The 21,102-nt window shown below is 40.0% G+C and overlaps 1 protein-coding gene across 2 annotated transcripts in view; it reads left to right on the forward strand.

Annotated features, from left to right (window-relative positions):
* The first annotated feature begins 8,320 nt into the window (after positions 1–8,320).
* P2RY6 (pyrimidinergic receptor P2Y6) overlaps positions 8,321–21,102 on the forward strand; it is an 84,749-nt gene continuing 71,967 nt past the window's right edge. For both annotated transcript variants that reach the window (XR_012880631.1, XM_075849926.1), the window contains exon 1: positions 8,321–8,515. The gene's annotated coding sequence lies outside the window, so the exon portion shown is untranslated. The remainder of the gene's footprint in view (positions 8,516–21,102) is intronic.

The following is a 21,102-nucleotide window of genomic DNA, read 5'->3' on the forward strand; positions in this document are numbered from 1 at the left end:
TCACTGTGCAGGGTGCTGAAAGAGTTAAACTGGTTCAGCACCCTGGACAGTGACTTCCGATCCCAATATACGTGAACGTGTAAAAAAAAAAAAAAGTTCTGACTTACCGATAACTCCCGGCTTCTTCCTCCAGTCTGACCTCCCGGGATGACAATTCAGTCCAAGTGACAGCTGCAGCCAATCACAAGCCAAGCACAGGCTGCAGCGGTCACATGGACTGCCGCGTCATCCAGGGAGGTGGGGCCAGATGTCAAGAGAGGCGCGTCACCAAGGACGCGTCACCAAGGACGCGTCACCAAGGCAACGGCCGTGAAGTTCTCGGTAAGTACGAACCTCTTTTTTTTTAAACAGGTTACTCGATATGGTGATCGGAATTCACTGTCGAGGGTGCTGAAAGAGTTACTGCCGATCAGTTAACTCTTTCAGCACCCTGGACAGTGACTGACGTCGACTAGCCTCATCTCTATGATGGCGGCTGCGCGAAAATCACGCAGCCGCGCATCATACACTGATGACACACGCAGCTGTCAAGTGCCTTTTGCGCACGCAAAACGCTGCGTTTTTTGCGTGCGCAAAACGCACACGCTCGTGTTATATTGTAACAAATGGAGAACATTACTACTGTATGGGGGCACGAAGAGTGACATTACTACTGTGCAGAAAGCAGAAAACGGGTCACTATTGCTAAAGTTATTAGACCTTACCAATATGAAAAAGAAGGTCAGATGGGGGTGGGAGCAAAATGAATCTTTGCCCCGGGTGCAGGTAAACCTATCTATGCCTCTGTTTTAGGTTAAGCGTCTCTTTAAGGCAGACAGACCCTGAGATCCTTGCCAGGGATGGAGGGCTTGGGAGTTGATGGTATCACAAGAAGCAACGGAAGGAGATAAAGAGACACATCTGTCAATTACACAGACAGAACCTGTGACTTCATTGGACTCACAGATGACCCGGGGTCTTACTATGGGTCTATAGAGAGTTTATGGCATAGATTGTGCCTGTATCAGATCTCATCGAGCAGAGTGGAAACTTCTGATCCAGATTAGTGTAACAGAAGACGAGATAACGTGTCTATAATCACAGAGATTGTCGCTATTTCTGGTTTGTTACTAAAAAGGAAGCTAAACAGTAGAGTAATACAGAAAAGCAATTTATGTTTAGCGGCTAACATACAGTATGGGTTGATTTTTATAGAAAAAAATCTGTTATAGAGTTGCACTGTTTCCTTGCAGTACTGGGGTCCTGGGCTCGAATCCGACCAGGGTCGATATCTGCAAGTTTTTTTGTATTTTAAAGGGTAACTAAACTTTTGAAAAACTTTTGACATGTGATAGTGACATGTCAGAAGTCCGAGCATGGAGACCCCCATCGATCAGTAAAACAAAGCATCAGAAGCGCTGAGGTGATCGCTGTGCCGCTTCGTTTCTGATCAGCTTTCCTCGGAAAGGCTGAGTGAGCGCTGTGCTAGGATATGCCATTGCTTTCTGATCGTTGGTTGTCCTATCTCTGGGACCCCTGTGGATCCTGAGAATGGGGGGTTTAGCACTGTGGCCCCTTGTTCAAGTGATTAACGCCGTGCTGCAATACCCTGCACAACTGGCGGCCAGCAGCGCAGCTGTGCAGGGAGAATCTTTCAAGGAGATGCAGCAGTAAAGCAGCACTGCGGCGCCTTAAACTCAGGATCGGCAGGGGTCACAGAGGTCAGACACCCCATCCGACTGTCATGGCACGTCCTGGCACTATGTCATCACTTACTACCATGGTAATACCCCTTTAACCTACAGTGTCAGTATGTTTTATACTTTGAGCTCACAATCTCCGTACAGATGGTGTCTCTGGACAGATTCGTATCCAGGACCCGAGCGCTGCAAGTAACATGGACCTTTAATCCGTTTCAGGCTGTTCAAAGTTTTTAAATATCAGGGTTATCCCCGAATATCTTATCAGTGACATATTTAACCTAAATCCCTATCAAAATAACTTCCTGGACCTTAATGCAAAATCGGTACCAGGTCCCCATCTATGATGCATCATTTATAGTGCGAGTCTCCTCATATGGAGCATTTGGGCTACCACAGGAATCAGGGACTACCTCAACCTCAACCTCGGCACCCCCTAGTTATGCCCAGTGCCCCCTCTATATGGCTCCCTGTCATTAACCTCTTCAGGATACAGAAGTTTTTTTGTTTTTTTGTTGTTTTTGCGTTGCCGTTTTATGAGAGCCATAACCTTCCTATTTTCTGTCAAAATCTTTGTATGAAGTTTGTTTTTTGTGGGATATTTATTTGAATGGCGCCATTTTGGGGTATATATAATTTATTGATTAACTTATATTCATTTTTGGGGGGAGGTGGATACTTTATATGTATTTTTTTCTCCTTTCTGCAAAGTAAATGGATTTTACTTTGGCCACTTTTAAAAAAAAAATAAATACCTAATTAAACTTTTTTAATCCCACTAGGAGGACTTGAACACGGGATCCTGCAATCGCTTATCCTATATTACAATACCATTGTATCGCCAACCTACCGTGCCTGTTAGTAAAGACAGTCGTCAGGCACACGACTGCCATGGCAGCCCGACAATCCCACTCCCGCTATCAACCTACTTTGGTGCTGTGGTCGCTATTGACCCCTGACGAAGCACCAGCGAAACGCGCGTTGTGTTAAGCAGAGGTCCCCCTCCTGGTCTTGATCTCCTATTTATCCTCTTATACGCAGGTGTAGGTATACTACTTTGCATGTCGTTTTTACTTAGATTGTACCTTATATATATTCTCTATACTTATTTATGTGTTCATCTGTGCAAAGCGTACCATGCCTAGTAGCTGCTTATCAATATGTACTTATGCACTTTAGCCATATATAGGTTGTGTCAGACCATTTTTACATCTGGGGGGCTACTCTGCTTTTACGTTCGGATTCCGTTTGTGTTCGAGGGTCCATGGCATTTTATTATGTCTAAGTGTTATATGTTGTCTCCATGTGTCTAATTGACTTTAATAAAGATTATTTGTATTTTTTCAAACACCTGGTCGTGACTTGTTTCTTGTTCTGGTTTGGTCGCTATTGACCGCAGCATCTAAGGACACGCAGGACGCGCTGTCACTGAACTCGCCAGTCCCGCGGACCTGACGGATACAGGATTCAGCACAAGATAAAGCTGATCTGTACACAGGATACAAAGTAGCTGTATCTCAAAAAGTAAAAATAATTTTTTGATAAAAAGTATTTAGAAAGTTGCACCAATCACACTGATAGACTGTTTTATTAAAAGGCGCTCACTGATCGCTCGTTCCCGATCACTGTCCTTTGTAATCAGGGCAACGATCAGTCGATGAACAAGCAAACGCTCATTCATTGACTGATTGTATCGTTTATGCAGCCAAAAATATTCTGGTTGTCGGCAGCACATCTTGGGAGACATGATAGAAATGTATGGGGATTAGCGATCGTAGTACCGATCGCTCGTCCCCATACATTACTGATCATAGCTCCTTGTGAAAGGAGCAAACAAGCGCCGATCATTAAGCGGTCTTGTTGATCAGCGCTCGTTTACACGGCACCACGTCGGGCTGTGTATAAAGACCCTAAAAGCAAACCCAGATCTGGACTAAATGTCATAAAAGATGCAGCAAAATACCCCGTAACTGAGGCTTATATGGTAGGGGCAGGGGCAAACTGGTGTAAGAAATAAATCTATGGTTACAATGTCTTTTATGACCTCAGGAGGGACATACGGAAAAAATATAATAAATCTATTAATGCAAATATAGATATAAACAAGCAAAGTAATTATAAGAAACCTAAACATATCACATATTAAATAAAGGTCTAACCACAGGGACACTCAACGAGGGTGAGAATAAAGGGGTCATGGGGCTCAGTATAGCACAGCAGCCCCTTTGGCTTTTCTCCCAGGACCTGGACGACTGGGACTCTGTTTCTTGACGAGGTCCCGGGTTTCGGAACCCCAGTAATCACACGTTGACGTCCTATTGTAGTCGCTGGGCTCCATAATAATGGCAGAACCTGCTTGTATGGCACTTACACGGCTACAACTCTCTGAATGGTAGAGAGGGGCATTGGTTGGTCCCGGGGGTGAATTTGGCAGAGGATGTTTTGCTTTTGGCTCATACGTGAAATCAGTTATAGGTCACGCAGGAAACAGACATGAGATTTCTTGATTACAATCTGCATGACAAGGGAGAAAGTGATAAAAAACAGAAAAGCTAATTTTTTAATGCCGTTGACTCTCGGTACAAGAGAAAATCATATTGATATTGATGGGATCCGCTAAACATCTGTTTGATCTACAAGACAGTCCTCCGACATTGGCCGTGGGGGAAACAAGGATACCACAGGTTCAATTCTGTCCTGTCAGATTCTTTTTTTTTTAGATAAAAGGCGCCCAAGACGTCAGGTAGCTGCTTATCTCCACCTCTATTGAAGTAACATGAGCAACTGACCAAGCCAAACATATAAGATGTAAAAGTTGTGACAGATATCTCCTGCCCATGAAACCTGGACCTTCTGACCACTAAACGTGGTGCTTGTGGTGGCCTCGTGTCATTGTCACACCCCTGTTAATGAGGGAGAGGCAGAATAAAGTTATAACAAAGAGGCTGTTAGTATCCAACATCTCTATAGGGGATAATTCCCACCAAAATCTATACAAGGTGGGTCTTCCCCCACCAGAAATTCCCATATTAAAAACTGTTACCCTCAGTATCCCAAAGGGGCGTAGTCCTGCACACACAGCTGAGGTTTTGTGACAATTGTATCCAGTCTAGACTGATACATCTTACCTGCTCTGATAGATTGTAACAAACTATCAGGACAGAGAGAGAGATTTGTGCTTCTGATGTATTTCCCTCATGGAGGATTGTCTAGACTGGATACAACTGTAACAAGACCTCAGCTGTGAGAAGTATTAAGTCTGTACAGGTTTTCAGCCTCTGGAGGTAAATAAGAATGTTTCCATTCACTGACAGCAATAAGAGATCTTGACAATAGTGAGAAATTTAAACACAAAGTCTATTAGAAAGTTGTAGAACTTTTCATTATACAATGACTAAGATTTCTTGACACAAAACTGGAACATTAGATGTTCTAATAAACAGTTCTAGATAAACTTTTTACAGTGACATCACATGATCATGGTAGCCAATCACTATCACGTAATGTCAGTGTGGATGAAACCGCTCAGCAGCAGGTGTTCATTGGTTGGTGTGGCCACATGACATAACTTTTTGGTATACATGTTGTAAACCAGAAGGTCTGCGGGCCGGCAATGGGCATCAGCGCAGAATTTTTCTTTATAGGTATTAGACCTTTTGTATTTTTTTTATAAAATTCCCTACCTCTCCTCTCCGCTATCTAGAAAGCTGCCATCTTGATTCTGACTTAAAGAGGCTCTGTCACCAGATTATAAGTGCCCTGTCTCCTACATAATCTGATCGGCGATGTAATGTAGATAACAGTGGTTTTTATTTTGAAAAACTATAATTTTTTAGCAAGTTATGAGCAATTTTAGATTTATGCTAATTAGTTTCTTAATGCCCAACTGGGCGTTTTTTTACTTTTGACCAAGTGGGCGTTGTGGAGAGACATGTATAACGCTGACCAATCAGTGACCAATCAGTGACCAATCAGCGTCATACACTTCTCTCCGTTCATGTCCATTTGTACTCAGCACAGCGTGATCTCGCGAGATCACGCTGTGCTCTCACATACTCCCACATTAACGTCACTGAAGTGTATTGAGTGTGAATAGACATCACCACCAGCCAGGACGCGATGTCTATCACACTCCTAACACTTCGGTAAAGTTTGTGTGGGACTTAATCACAGCACAATGTGATCTCGCGAGATCACGCTGTGCTGCGAGAGCAAGTCCCACAGAAACTTTACCGAAGTGTCGGGAGTGTGAATAGACATCGTGTCCTGGCTGGCAGTGATGTCTATTCACTCTCAAGACACTTCGGTAAAGTTAATGTGGGTGTATGTGAGAGCACAGCGTGATCTCGCGAGATCACGCTGTGCTGAGTACAAATGGACATGAACGGAGAGAAGTGTATGACGCTGATTGGTCACTGATTGGTCAGCGTCATACACTCCTCTGTACAACGCCCACTTGGTCAAAAGGTAAAAAAGCCCAGTTGGTCATAAGCAAGTAATTAGCATAAATCTAAAATTGCTCATAACTTGGCCAAAAATGATCGTTTTTCAAAATAAAAACCACTGTTATCTACATTACAGCGCCGATCAGATTATGTAGGAGATATAGAATTTATAATCTGGTAACAGATCGTCTTTAAGTTTCAGATTTAAAGGGGCCATGTTGTTGATTTTTTTTACTCCACCCTTCCACCTTCAGCATACACAATACCGCAGAACCGAAATATGCATCATAAATTCTTTCTCTGTAATAAATGACCCCTAAACCTGCGATGTGATAGCGCAGCCTCGTTTTAGTCATGTGTCTGCATTCCAAACATGGAGCGATAAGAGGGAAACGTTTCCAGAATTTAATATCTGACACGGCTGAAATTGGAAATAGCAGAAATTCCTGCGCAGGTGAAATTCTCGAATCCCCTGAGATGTTCCCATCTCCTCTTCGCTGCAACGTTCCACTCACTGCATTCACTTTAATATTGGAAGTTGCAGTTTTGAGCATTTCGGACGTTAATTGTTGCGTCTGTAATACCAAACAAAAATGGTTTCCAACCCATTTAAATTTTTGGGGATCCTTTGCAAAACTTTTTGGATATTTTTATAAAGGGTATATAAACTTTTGAAATCTTTAGTCTGATCTTGTAAGACATAAATGATTAAACTTTCTCTACTCGTGGGAGCAGAAGCATTGGAGCAATAAAAACTTGTACATTATTATAGGGTTGTAAAAGTATACATACCCTATAATATTTCCCTTACTCACCGATGAGTTGTCAGTGTTTTATGAACATTAGTTCATTGTAATTAGTGGAAACAGCCTACGAAAATGGTGGAGCTCCCCCTAGTGGTGTCTGCAGGCAGCAGAATGTTATCATATAACTAAAGGAACTGTATATAGTGAGCTCCCCCTAGTGGTGGCTGCAGGCAGCAGAATGTTATCATGCAACTCTATAGGGACTGTATATTTCTGTGTGTAGTGAGCTCCCCCTAGTGGTGACTGCAGATAGTGAGAATGTTATCATTTAACTTTATGGAAGCTGTAAATATCTGTATGTAGTGAGATCCCTCCAGTGGTGGCTGCAGGCAGCAGAACGTTATCATACAACTCTATAGGGACTATATATTTCTGTGTGTAGTGAGCTCCCCCTAGTGGTGTGGCTACAGGCATCAGAATGTTATCATGTAACTCTATGGAAGCTGTATATATCTGTAAGTAGTAAACTCCCCCCTAGTGGTGACTGCTGGCAGCAGAATGTTATCATATAACTAAAGGAGCTGTATGTAGTGAGCTCCCCTAGTGGTATCTTCAGGCAGCAGAATGTTATCATATAGCTCTATCGGAGCTGTATATATCTGTATGTAGTGAGCTCCCTCTAGTGGTGACTGCAGGCAGCAGAATGTTATCATGTAACTCTATGGGAGCTGTATATATCTGTATGTAGTGAGCTCCCTCTAGTGGTGGCTGCAGGCAGCAGAATGTTAACATGCAACTCTATGGGAGCTGTATAATCTGTATGTAGTGAGCTCCCCCTACTGGTGACTGCAGGCAGCAGAATGTTGTCATGTAACTCTATGGGTGCTGTATATATTTCTGTATATAGTGAGCTCCCTCTAGTACCTAGCGGCAGTATAATCTTATCATGTAACTCTATGGGAGCTGTATACATCTGTATGTATTGCAGGGGCAGACACTGACAACAAAGGGCCCCTGTTCAAGAAGTGCATCTGATCCCCTTTGCCCTGCTGTCCTGTTCTTTGATGGTGGGGTGTGATAGCAGGAACCACCACCAGCAGGGGGCCCCATTTTGACATTTCTTTTGGAGCCCACCTGTTCTATGGATACCATTGGCTTTTGCCTTTGTTGGCCATTTAATGTGTAGTAACCTATAGTACGATCGCGGCTTATAAATGAAAGGGCACTGGCCACACTTTTATTTGTAGTTGCCCCAGGATAATTGCAGATCCTTACAGGCTCCCAGCCCCCGAGCGGAGAAGTCTGAGCAGTGAGGATCTGCATGGAGTCCACTCCTACATGTGTTGGCTTCAGCTTCTGTGTAAGAAAGGGGAGGGAGAAGTAAAGTCCAGAGCAGGGACTTGTAGACCGGGGATCTGCAGACCTTCTCTGTACTCAGTCCCTGGATAAGGAATATTCCAAGGAGCAGGAGGTGCCGGTGCCCTGGGCTGGGACATACCGACCATTTATATAGGGATCTGATTACATTTAATGACCTTGTCTATTCTGGAAGAGCTGAGTATTGAAGATCTACAGGACACGGCTCTGCTGCATGGGGTATATGGCAAACAGATGACGGGATATTCTGGGACCCCTCTGCTGTAAGGTAAGGGGGGCTTCGCTGTACTCGCCGCATACTTACTATACTCCGGTACCTACTATTTATGTAGCAGATCCAGCAGACTCATCCGGAATATATTGTATATTTACTGTTTTACCACATCATAGTAGGCGGGGTGCTTCCATAATGCCCCATAAGAAACAATAGTAACAGTCTGGAAAAGTGTTACATTTTGTGCAAAATCCCCCCCAGAATAAAGGGGGATTTGTTACAATTGTATCGAGTCTAGACAATACTGCAAGTCTGATACATTTTATCTGCACTGATACATTGTAGCAAACTATCAGGACTAAAGAGAGATTATGTTGCTGATATGTTTACCTCACAGTCTAATGTCTGAGAGACGAAGTTTCTGACTGTCTCTTTATCTGAATGGAACACGCAGAAATCCACGCACATAATAACACCCATTCACATGTACGGGTTGCATTTTCCGTCAAAGAAATTTCCTCAACAGATCTGCCCCGTGTGTACATACCCTAACAAACCCTCAGCTGTGAGAAGAATTAGGACTGTACAAGATTTTCGCCTCTGAGTATAAACAAAAAAAAATCTGTTCACTGACAGCAAGCATCGATCTTGCAGCTAATGAGGAATTGAAAAACAAACGTTTCACAACTTTTATTATACGATAATGAAGCTTTATTTACGTCAAACTGCTTTATATTTACATGTTCTAATAAACTTTGCATTTCAATTAATCACTATTTTCAAGATCTCTGCATGCTATCAGTGAATAGGAACATGTTTGTTTACATCCAGAGGCTATAAAAACCCATAGAGACTTAATCTTATCACCGTTTAGGGTTTGTTACAATTGTATTCAGTCTAAACAATCCTCTGTGAGATAAAAAGCCTGAGCTCCAGACTGATCCATTTTACCTGCACTGATACATTGTAACAAACTATCAAGACAGCAGAGATTTGTACTGCTGATGTATTCAGGTCATAGAGGTTTGTCTAGACTGGATACAGCTGTAATAAACCCTCAGCTGTGAGAAGGCAGGTTTTTAGCCTCTGGATTAAAACAAGAAGGTTTCCGTTCACTGACAGTCATCAGACATTTTGAAGCTAATAATAAGATCAAATGAAAAAACAAAAAAGGAATAAAAACTGTCTGTTATACCGAGCATTGACATTATAAATGACTGGCATATGTGGTACGAACATCCCAAATCACTGGTTGGTGGAGTAAATTAGGGGACATCTACATGGGCGTAGCTGTTGAGTCCCCGCAGTCCCCTATATTTATTGTGTGATCTAGGGGCATAGTTATGGGGGCTGGCAGGTCATGTGCCCCGGGTGCAGGGTGCCAGAGGGAGGGGTGCCAACAAATCTCTCTGGGCAGCTCACAGATTGGCGGCATGCACCTGTTATAGGGAAGGTGCCCTTTAAGGGAATATCATGCAGAGCGTTAACGGTGCGGCTGTGTTGTATTTACACGTCGATTTTGTCACCGTTTTCCCACAATTTGGGGTCGCGGATTTGAATACAACAGAAAATGCGTCTATTTGAAGGTGCACTGCGGGAAAAAACGGTGTTTTTTGTGATACGATACGGCGGCTCCATTACCGCTGCGTGTCAATATACTCTTAAAGGGCACCTCCCCCATAACAGGCACTGCCAGACATACTTGTTACATAATCACTTCATAAGAAACCAATGATATCAATTCGCTGACTCCAAAAATGGCGCGCTAAAACCGTTTCTACCCAAAATCCCGGTACTGATGAATAATTGTTGAGATTTCACCCAGATTTTCACAGACCCTGAATGGCAGATACAATGCAGGGTCCATGGAAAGCTGGGTGACCACTCCGACAGGCTCAGTAATGTCATTAGTGGTGGTCACTCCGCATGTACCAATGGAGCAGCCATCTTGAGGGGTTATCTTGGGGGGGCTTATATTTAGGGCGATTTTTTATTTTTTTTTAAAGGGAAAGTGATCTTAAATCTGGTGTAAACAGAAATCCCATTTAGAGGCCGCTCTATCCTTAAAATATTTCCACATGTGACTGGTATTTGAAGAATTCACATTTTGCTCATATTAATAAACACACAAAGAAAATTGACTTCAGGTCGGCTCTAAGAAAGTTAGAAAAAAGTTGCAAAGTTTGGAAATGTGTGACATAAAGTATCACTAGGTAGTAAAATTCCATTTGACCGGCACCTGATAGTCTGGAATGCACCTGAGCATAGAAGCAAAGTTCCGGATTACTGGACTTGGATTTTCATCTCTCTTGATTGTCAGAATTGTTGTTTGAAGATGTCCGATAGTCCAGAAAATCTGATAGTCTGGAGGCCAAAAACTGAAACTTGCCCTCCCGAAACCTTTACACATCAGGGGCCCCCACTTTTGAGACGGTGCTCTCTTCAGCGGCCATATTAGCCAATGGAAAGGGAGAAGGAATTGTGTCGGACATCTCCCCGGTCATGTTCTGCCGCTTTTATATTATGTTCTGGGCTTGGAAACCAATTGACTTATTGCAGTTCAAATATCTAGAGCCATAAAGGGTGTGTAAACTTTTGTGTAATAACTTTTTTTTATTGCTCCACTGCATTTAAAATAAAATATGCTAAAACTGTACAGATAGCCTTGTTTAAAAATGTCCTACCGTTTCATGTATGCAGGCAGGGACGGCCATAGGGCTTTGCGAGCCGTGCGAGCGCTGCACCCTCCCAGCATGTAGGGGGCGCCACTGGGCTCTGCCTTTAAAGATCATGTCCTATTTCAGGCCGTAATTACGGTACGGGCAGGCCCATAAAAGTCTATGGGGCTCCCATAATTACGGGAGCGGTACTAGGCGACGTCAAGGGATTTAAATGTTTGAATAAAGAGAAGCAGAGAAAATGGCGTCTGAGCGATGATGTGACATGATTTCCAGACACCTTTTTTTAAGGGTCCGTAAATAAGGGTTAAATACGGGTTCAAAACGTGTGACAAAGGACCTGTATTTACCGCCAGTATTTACGGGAGTGAAAAAATACGGTCATGTGCATGGGGCCTTAATAAGAGCCGAGGAGCAGGAGCAGAGGAGGAAGCTCCGCCCACAGCCCGTCCCGCACAAAGCCTGTGACCCTGTCAGCATGGAGAGATGGTGAGTGTCTGTGTTTATACAGTATGTGTCTCTGTGTGTATATGTGTGTGTATACAGTATGTGTGTGTGTGTGTGTGTATATATACAGTATGTGTCTTTGTGTGTATACAGTATGTGTCTGTGTGTATACAGTGTGTCTCTGTGTGTGTGTGTGTGTGTGTGTGTGTGTGTGTGTATATACAGTATGCGTCTTTGTGTGTATACAGTGTGTCTCTGTGTTTGTGTGTGTGTGTGTGTGTGTGTGTGTGTGTGTGTGTGTGTGTGTGTGTGTGTGTGTGTGTGTGTGTGTGTGTGCCTCTGCATGTGTTTATGTCTCTTTGTAAAGTGTGTGTTCAATATTAAAGTAGAACAGATAAAACAAAGATATACCCTGATGCCTCTTATATAACCTGCTGCCTCCTATATACCCTGCTGCCCCTTATATACCCTGCTGCCCCTACTCGAAGATATCTGTGCTTCCTCCTATACACCCTGATGCCCCTATATACCCTGATGCCCCTATATACCCTGCTGCCCCTTATATACCCTGCTGCCCCTTATATACCCTGCTGCCCCTATATATACTGCTGCCACTTTTATACCCTGCTGCCCATTATATACCCTGCTGATTCCTCTATACCCTGCTGTCCCTTATATATCCTGTGGCCCCTTATATACCCTGCTGCCCAAATATACCTTACTGCCCCTATATACACTGCTGCCCCTACATACCCTGCTGCCCCTATATACCCCTGTGGCCCCTTATATACTTTGCTGCCCCTTATATACCCTGCTGTCCCTATATACCCTGTTGCCCCTATATACCCTGCTGACCCTTATATACCCTGCTTCCCCTATATACTCTGCTGCTCCTTATATACTCTGCTGCCCCTTATATACCCTGCTGCCCCTTATATACCCTGCTGCCCTTTATATACCCTGCTGCCCCTTATACACCCTGCTGCCCCTTTTACACCCTGGTGCCCCTTATATATTCTGCTGCCCTTATATATATGCCTCTGTGTGTGTGTGTGTGTGTGTGTGTGTGTGTGTGTGTGTGTGTGTGTGTGTGTGTGTGTGTGTGTGTGTGTGTGTGTGTGTGTGTGTGTGTGTGTGTGTGTGTGTGTGTGTTAGTGTGTGTGTGTGTGTGTGTGTGTTTATATGTGTCTGTGGGTACAGTTATCATCTACTACATTATCTGTTCTTAGAGAGTTATCCCTGTGTTATCTGTGGTGTTACATAGGACTGCAGGTAACGTCTACTACATTATCTGTACTGTGTTATCTTGGGTGTTACATAGGACTGCATGTGAAATCTTCGAAATTATTTGTACTCAGAGTTATCACTGTGTTATATGTGGTGTTACATAGGACTGCAGGTAACATCTACTACATTATCTGTAATCAAAGAGTTATCACTGTGTTATCTGTGGTGTTACATAGGACTACAGGTAACGTCTACTACATTATCTGTACTGTGTTATCTTGGGTGTTACATAGGGCTGCATGTGAAATCTTCAAAATTATCTGTACTCAGAGTTATCACTGTGTTATCTGTGGTGTTACATAGGACTGCAGGTAACATCTACTACATTATCTGTACTCAGAGAGTTATCACTGTGTTATCTGTGATGTTACATAGGACTGCAGGTAACCTCTACTGCATTATTTATACTCAGAGAGTTATCACTGTGTTGTCTGTGGTGTTACATAGGACTGCAGGTAACGTCTACTACATTATCTGTACTGTGTTATCTTGGGTGTTACATAGGGCTGCAGGTAACATCTACTACATTATCTGTACTCAGAGTTATCACTGTGTTATTTGTGGTGTTACATAGGACTGCAGGTAACATCTACTACATTATCTGTACTCAGAGAGTTATCACTGTGTTATCTGTGATGTTACATAGGACTGCAGGTAACCTCTACTGCATTATTTACACTCAGAGAGTTATCACTGTGTTATCTGTGGTGTTACATAGGACTGCAGGTAACATTTACTGCATTATCTGTACTCAGAGACTTATCACTGTGTTATCTGTGATGTTACATAGGACTGCAGGTAAACTCTACTGCATTATTTTTACTCAGAGAGTTATCACTGTGTTATCTGTGGTGTTACATAGGACTGCAGGTAACATCTACATTATCTGTACTCAGAGAGTTATCACGGTGTGTTATCTCTGGTGTTACATAGGACTGCAGGTAACTACTACATTATCTGTACTCAGAGAGTTATCACTGTGTTATCTGTGGTGTTACATAGGACTGCATGTGAAATCGACTACATTATCTGTACTGGGTATATATGGGTCTGTTTGTGAATGTGTCTTTGTGCTTGTATATATGTGCCTTTTATGTATTTGCATATGTTCCTGTCTGTGTATTTATCTGCCGGTGTGTGTGTATATATGTGTCTGTACGTCTATATATTTACCTGTATGTATATATTCCAGAATATGTGTATGTATATTTGCATGTATGTCTAAATATCTGTCTTTATGTATATACAGTATATATGTTCCAGTATGTGCGTGTCTATATATGAGGTTCATTTTTGGTTTGTGTAGGGGGCGGCAATAAAGAGTCCCGCACAGGGCGCCATCCAACCTAAAGCCAGCCCTGTCTGCAGGTCCTACGCAGACCTATGTGTCTCGATGGTTACAGACTACATACAAGCCTCGTGTAGTCTGGTCCTGCAGTCATGTGTTACTCCACTCTCTCTGTCCCTCTACTTGATACACTACAGACAGTAGAAGAGAAGACAGATGGAAGATTCAAGATTAGACTACGCAGGGCTTGTTTGTAGTCTGTTACCAGGGAAACACATGGGTCTGCAAAGATCAGCTGTATACATAAAACCTTAGGAGAGTTAATAATCAAGACTAATTGCAGAGCTACTTCATTTTCATTTACATTTTAGATAAATTGGAGCAATAATATAGATAGATAGATAGATAGATAGATAGATAGATAGATAGATAGATAGATAGATAGATAGATAGATAGATAGATAGATAGATAGATAGATAGATAGATAGATAGATGAGACAGATAGATATGAGACAGATAGATAGATAGATAGATAGATAGATAGATAGATAATTTAATTTTTTTATTTTTTTTGCTGATGGACACTCCTTTCCATGTCCAATTTGCCATAAATGTTTCATAGGCGCGGGTCCCTGCTCTCAGTTTGTGCCTGCTTAGGGTCCCATTCTGACGGAAACCTCCGACGGAATGTCAGAACGGGACCCCAATGCAGATGTGAACAGAGCCTAAGATGTGAAGACATTTTCTGTCCCTATAATTATCGAAAATCAGGGAACAAAATTTTTTTCTTCAAAGCAAAATAGGTACATGTAACCATCATTTAAAAAAATAAAAAAAAAAACTACATCAGAGACAAACACAGGATTTGTAAGTGCAGTGGCGTCCATGATAGAAGCAGTAAAATTCTCCATCTTTCTGCTCCACAAGTGCAATATGACACATTTTTACATATCATGGTTTAGTGTTTAGTAACATTTTCCTGTAATATCCCGGGAGGTCTGAAGTGGCTTAGCCTGTTAATACCTGCAGCTGCCACTAGGAGATGCTATTGAACTTAGTTTTAAATCAGTATGCAGTGAGCTCCCCCTAGTGGCCACAGATTTTTTCATTTATCTTAATGTTTCCTCCTGAACAAAGGGATGTTTCCAGGTGCTAGAAAAATTTGTTGCGCCAATTTTTTTTTCTTTCTAGGTTTTATGTTATAAAGCTCGGATAATGTATTTTATTGCTGTAAAAAAAACAATGAAAAAAAAAAATTACTTTTCTACCTATTTAATCATCAATATCTCCAGACATGCTCTACCAAAAACAGCCAAACGGATATATTGCGATTAGTAGAACCACTGTGTTCGAGTGAAATCACAAATCATTAAATTGTTGAGGGTTAGATTGTGATTGGAATTCCTTATTTGTTTGTTTTTCTTAGTTTTCTTTATGAACAGAAAAATTATTATTTGTAACAATTTTTACATGAAAACAGAAAAAAAAAATACAATACCAAAATGCTGTAAAAATACCATGTGAAAGAGTTACAAAACAATATGCAACAAAACCCTGGCTTATATTGCGCCAATTGGACAATTTCTTCCTTTCTGGACTCGTTTTATACTGTCTGAAGTTAAGACCCTCATGTGTGACTATACATTGTAGTATTTCTGCGCCACAAATCTTCAGCGAAGAAAGTGTTTTTAAAAATTAAAATAGCAAAAGCACAAGGAAACCTGCACTTGTGGTTTGTATTGTGCTACCATTGAAGTCAAAAGCAGGAAAAGTGCAACATAAACAAAGCAAAAATAACAGCAACATGCGCCAAAAAAATATTAGCTTTTTATTTGGCGATTTATTTCTTTATTTTTGTAAAATAAAATCACAATGCAAAAATGAAAGCTTTATCATAGCGTTATTGTCCCTTTAAATACGGTAATTTGACTTATTTGACTAATCCAACCAGATATTTGTTACACAGTAGAGATCAGCCGCGATATTGTTACTATAATCAGTTATATAAATTGTCATAAACACATTCATATTATACACGATATTAATAGCCAAACACAACACACTTATAAGTGTCAACAACAGCTTAAGAGTCTCTCTGATACATGAGATCATATCCCAGTCCCCCTATATACCCGGGAAACAGCCACGTCCAAGAAAATATGAGAAGAAACATCCCCAGCAAGGTCAACACAGCCGCACTAAACCTCAGACTATTACATTATTATAGTAGTTATATTCTTGTATATAAGAGCAGTATTATAGTAGTTATATTCTTGTATATAGGGGGCAATATTATTGTAGTCATATTCTTGTACATAGAGGCAGTATTATAGTAGTTATATTCTTGTATATAGGAGCAGTATTATAGTAGTTATGTTCTTGTATATAGGGCAGTATTATAGTAGTTATATTCTTGTTTATAGGGGGCAGTATTATAGCAGTTATATTCTTGTATATAGGAGCAGTATTATAGTAGTTATATTCTTGTTTATAGGGGGCAGTATTATAGTAGTTATATTCTTGTATATAGGAACAGTATTATAGTAGTTATATTCTTGTATATAGGAGAGGTATTATAGTAGTTATATTCTTGTACATAGGGGGCAGTATTATAGTAGTTATATTCTTGTATATAGGAGCAGTATTATAGTAGTTATATTCTTGTATATAGCGGGCAGTATTATAGTAGTTATATTCTTGTATATAGGAGCAGTATTATAGTAATTATATTCTTGTATATAGGGGGCAGTATTATAGTAGTTATATTCTTGTATATAGGGGCAGTATTATAGTAGCTATATTCTTGTATATAGGAGAGGTATTATAGTAGTTATATTCTTGTACATAGGGGGCAGTATTATAGTAGTTATACTCTTGCATATAGGGGCAGTATTATAGTAGTTATATTCTTGTATATAGGGTGCAGTAATATAGTAGTTATATTCTTGTATATAGGGGCAGTATTATAGTAGTTATATTCTTGTATATAGGAAGCAGTATTATAGTAGTTATATTCTTGTATATAGGAGCAGTATTATAGTAGTTATATTCTTGTATATAGGAGCAGTATTATAGTAGTTATATTCTTGTATATAGGAGCAGTATTATAGTAGTTATATTCTTGTATATAGGAGCAGTATTATAGTAGTTATATTCTTGTATATAGGAGCAGTATTATAGTAGTTATATTCTTGTATATAGGGGGCAGTATTATAGTAGTTAGATTCTTGTATATAGGAGCAGTATTATAGTAGTTATATTCTTGTATATAGGGGCAGTATTATAGTAGTTATATTCTTGTATATAGGGACAGTATTATAGTAGTTATATTCCTGTATATAGGAGCAGTATTATAGTAGTTATATTCTTGTATATAGGAGCAGTATTATAGTAGTTATATTCTTGTATATAGGGGCAGTATTATAGTAGTTATATTCTTGTATATAAGGGCAGTATTATAGTAGTTATATTCTTGTTTATAGGGGCAGTATTATAGTAGTTATATTCTTGTATATAGGGGGCAGTATTATAGTAGTTATATTCTTGTATATAAGGACAGTATTATAGTAGTTATATACGTGTGTGTGTGTGTGTGTGTGTGTGTGTGTGTGTGTGTGTGTATAAAGGGGCAGTATTATAGTAGTTATATTCTTGTATATAGGGGCAGTATTATAGTAGTTATATTCTTGTATATAGGGGCAGTATTGTAGTAGTTATATTCTTGTATATAGGAGCAGTATTATAGTAGTTATATTCTTGCATATAGGAGGCAGTATTATAGTAGTTATATTCTTGTATATAGAGGGCAGTATTATAGTAGTAATATTCTTGTATATAGGGGCAGTATTATAGTAGTTATATTCTTGTATATAGGAGCAGTATTATAGTAGTTATATTCTTGCATATAGGAGGCAGTATTATAGTAGATATATTCTTGTATATAGGAGCAGTATTATAGTAGTTATATTCTTTGTATATAGAGGGCAGTATTATAGCAGTTATATTCTTGTATATAGGGGCAGTATTATAGTAGTTATATACTTGTATATAGGGGCAATATTATAGTAGCTATATTCTTGTATATAGAGGGCAGTATTAAAGTAGTTATATTCTTGTATATAGGGGCAGCATTATAGTAGTTATATTCTTGTATACAGGGGCAGTATTATAGTAGTTATATTCTTGTATATATTAGCAGTATTATAGTAGTTATATTCTTGTATATAGAGGGCTGTATTATGGTGGTTATATTCTTGTATATAGGGAGCAGTATTATAGTAGTTATATTCCTGTATATAGAAGGCAGTATTATAGAAGATATATTCTTGTATATAGGGGGCAGTATTATAGTAGTTATATTCCTGTATATAGGAGCAGTATTATAGTAGTTATATTCTTGTATATAGGGGGCAGTATTCTAGTAGTTATATTCTTGTATATAGGAGCAGTATTATAGTACTTATATTCTTGTATATAGGGGCAGTATTATAGTAGTTATATTCTTGTATATAGGGGCAGTATTATATTAGTTATATTCTCGTACATAGGAGGCAGTATTATAGTCCTTATATTCTGGTATATAGGGGCAGTATTATAGCAGTTATAGTCTTGTATATAGGAGCAGTATTATAGTAGTTATATTCTTGTATATAGGGGGTAGTATTATAGTAGTTATATTCTTGTATATAGGGGCAGTATTATAGTAGTTATATTCTTGTATATAGGGGCAGTATTATAGTAGTTATATTCTTGTATATAGGGGCAGTATTATAGTAGTTATATTCTTGTATATATGAGGCTGTATTATAGTAGTTATATTCTTGTATATAGGGGCAGTATTGTAGTAGTTATATTCTTGTATATATGAGGCAGTAATATAGTAGTTATATTATTGTATATAGGGGCAGTATTATTGTAGTTATTCTTGTATATAGGGGCAGTATTATAGTAGTTATATTCTTGTATATAGGGGTAGTATTATAGTAGTTATAGTCTTGTATATAGGAGCAGTATTATAGTAGTTATATTCTTGTATATAGGGGCAGTATTATAGTAGTTATAGTCTTGTATATAGGAGAAGTATTATAGTAGTTATATTCTTGTATATAGGAGCAGTATTATAGTAGTTATATTCTTGTATATAGGAGCAGTATTAGGGCATGCCCCCACGTGGCGGATTTCCTCCGCAACTGTCCGCATCAATGCCGCACCTAATCCGGGTTGCGGATTACGGCTGCGGATCTACCCAAAATGTGCAGTGAATTGATGCGGACTAGCTGCTGCGGACTGCGGAAAAAGTGCTTCCCTTCTCTCTATCAGTGCAGGATAGAGAGAAGGGACAGCACTTTCCCTAGTGAAAGTAAACGAATTTCATACTTACCGGCCATTGTCTTGGTGACGCGTCCCTCTTTCGGCATCCAGCCCTACCTCCCTGGATGACGCGGCAGTCCATGTGACCGCTGCAGCCTGTGATTGGCTGCAGCCGTCACTTAGACTGAAACGTCATCCTGGGAAGCTGGACTGGAGACAGAAGCAGGGAGTTCTCGGTAAGTATGAACTTCTATTTTTTTACAGGTTGCTGTATATTGGGATCGGTAGTCACTATCCAGGGTGCAGAAACAGTTACTGCCGATCGCTTAACTCTTTCAGCACCCTGGACAGTGACTATTTACTGACGTCTCCTAGCAACGCTCCTGTAATTACGGGAGCCCCATTGACTTCCTCAGTCTGGCTGTAGACCTAGAAATACATAGGTCCAGCCAGAATGAAGAAATGTCATGTTAAAAAAGCAAGACGCATCCGCAGCACACATAACATGTACATGACAGCTGCGGACTTCATTGCAGAATTTAGAATCTCCATTGAAGTCAATGGAGAAATTCCGCCATGAGTCCGCAACCAGTCCGCCACTGCTCCGCAACAGACAGAGCATGCTGCGGACACCAAATTCCGCTCCGCAGCCTATGCTCCGCAGCGGAATTTTACGCATCGTCTAAACGAACACTTCTAAATTTAAGTGGAAGTCAATGGAGAAACGGCTCCGCTGCGGATTAACGCTGCGGAGTGTCCGCAGCGGAATTCAAGTGAAATTCCGCCACGTGTGAACCCAGCCTTATAGTAGTTATATTCTTGTATATAGGGGCAGTATTATAGTAGTTGTATTCTTGTATATAGGGCAGTATTATAGTAGTTATATTCTTGTATATAGGGAGCGGTATTATAGTAGTTATATTCTTGTATATAGGGGGAAGTATTATAGTAGTTATATTCTTGTATATAGGGGCAGTATTATAGTAGTTATATTGTATATAGGGGCAGTATTATAGTAGTTATATTCTTGTATATAGGAGCAGTATTATAGTAGATATATTCTTGTATATAGGATGCAGTATTATAGTAGTTATATTCTTGTATATAGGGGCAGTATTATAATAGTTATATTCTTGTATATAGGGGCAGTATTATAGTAGTTATATTCCTGTGTATAGGGGCAGTATTATAGTAGTTATATTCCTGTGTATAGGAGCAGTATTATAGTAGTTATATTCTTGTATATAGGGGGAAGTATTATAGTAGTTATATTCTTGTATATAGGGGCAGTATTATAGTAGTTATATTGTATATAGGGGCAGTATTATAGTAGTTATATTCTTGTATATAGGAGCAGTATTATAGTAGATATATTCTTGTATATAGGATGCAGTATTATAGTAGTTATATTCTTGTATATAGGGGCAGTATTATAATAGTTATATTCTTGTATATAGGGGCAGTATTATAGTAGTTATATTCCTGTGTATAGGGGCAGTATTATAGTAGTTATATTCCTGTGTATAGGAGCAGTATTATAGTAGTTATATTCTTGTATATAGGGGGCAGTATAAGGGCATGACCACACATGGCGGAATTCCTCCGCAACTGTCCGCATCAATGCCGCACA

The sequence above is a fragment of the Rhinoderma darwinii genome, chromosome 2, assembly GCF_050947455.1.
Source record: "Rhinoderma darwinii isolate aRhiDar2 chromosome 2, aRhiDar2.hap1, whole genome shotgun sequence".
Taxonomy (NCBI): Eukaryota; Metazoa; Chordata; class Amphibia; order Anura; family Rhinodermatidae; genus Rhinoderma; species Rhinoderma darwinii.